This window comes from Nannospalax galili, unplaced genomic scaffold (genome assembly GCF_000622305.1).
Source record: "Nannospalax galili isolate Female #2095 unplaced genomic scaffold, S.galili_v1.0 scaffold6542, whole genome shotgun sequence".
Taxonomy (NCBI): Eukaryota; Metazoa; Chordata; class Mammalia; order Rodentia; family Spalacidae; genus Nannospalax; species Nannospalax galili.
In genome coordinates, this window is record NW_008347911.1 from 47,542 (window position 1) to 49,306 (window position 1,765).

The following is a 1,765-nucleotide window of genomic DNA, read 5'->3' on the forward strand; positions in this document are numbered from 1 at the left end:
ATATCAAATATCTTAAGGGAAAACACTAGCTCACCTATAGGACAAACACGCTGAAATAATAGCAGATCTCTCAGCAGTAGCCCCCAGGTTAGGAAAGCAGGGGATGTTATGTTGCAAGTCCTGGCATTAAATAACTGACCATCAAAATTGCTATATCCAGAAAGGCTATGTACTCAAATTGTTGAATAAATAATGGACGTTCAAGAAAAATAATAACTGATACTGAAACTCGGGAAGAGAAAAAATCTCATTCACAGAAAATATGAAAAAGAATAAATGTCATGAGAGGAGGAGATGAGCAAGTGAGAGTTAGAAGTGAATTCATCACAGAATACAAGTATCATGAAAGCTGAAGGGGAATGTTCGAAGTAGTTTTTAACAAAAAGGACACGTGATATGGGAGAGGGCATGAGAGGATGGGGAAAATTGGAACAACTTATAATGAACATATGGGTGAAAATTTCATAATGATCATCATTTTATAGTGTAAGATTTCAAATAAAAAAGGAATACCCGGGGCCACGTGTGGGGCTTCAGAGGGCATTCCTTCCTGTTATTGTAAACTCTGCCAGAGACCTGCAGTCAACTCTTTCCTGAGCTGCTCAGGGTGGGTCTGCTCCCTCCTGGGGCAAGCTCTTTCAGGATCAGTAGTTGTAATCTACAAATGGCCAGTAGAGGGAGACGGAGTTCAATTAGAGCTGGGATAGTGACAATTACCACCTGATAAATAAAAAAATCCAAACGTTACATGAATAAGAAACCTGCAAAAACTGAAAACATCCTTCCTCTTACGTCAGAAGGGTCCCAGATTCAGGGTCTGGTAAGAGGACTCTGTGGAAGGAGCCTGAGCCAAAGACACAAGACAAAGCTGGGACTTCTCCACCACAGCCGCCAAGGCTTCTCCTCAAAGTTCTAGGTGTGACTAACTGGACAAATCTAAAGGTAATGTTTTAATTGGATTGCTAACTTTTCTTACTGTTCCTGAGTCCTGAACCAAATTACTCTGTCTCGCTTTTGAATAAGAAATTTGGCCAGCATCGTGCATAGCAATTTTCATACACTGAATTTTCTTAGTAAGTATAAAAAGCAGATGTGTACAGCGGATCACTATATTGCTTATAATGTAAAAATTGTTTTTTCACGGATAGTGTGCTCTGCAACTATTTCTTACATAAACTATGAAGCAAATTGTATAATACTTGACAGAAAAAGACCTAAGGAAAAAACCCTGTGAGGTTGTGCATGCTTTTCAATCCAGAACTAGGAACAAGGCCAACCTGGTCTACATAACGAGTTCTAGGCCGCTTGTGGTCTGGGGACCCTGTTTCGAAATAACTAACAAAATGAACCAAGGAAAAGTTAGGATAATATAATATTTAAGTAGTTCAGGCTTTTTCTGTGGCTGTTACAGTTATTAACCAGAGAAAATGGAAGTTTAATACATCGTTCTTTAATCATCTTATTAGAAAAATCATGTTGTCTAAGTCACCGCAAAAATATGAGACTCATAGTGGTTTGTTCCTTTGCTTTGGAAGTTCTAGCACACTGCACGTCCGGATTCCAAATTCACTATTTTAATTTTGTAAAAATGGTTCCTTGGAAAAATGCTCCTTTTTGTATAGAGACACTAAGCATTTCTCATTATGTTATAAATTAGCATTTCCATAATTTACAATAAATTTTGCTTTAATGTTTGAATTTATATTAATTCATAATATGTAAATGCTCCCTAATTTAATGCAGGGTTTTACAATCTTGTGATACT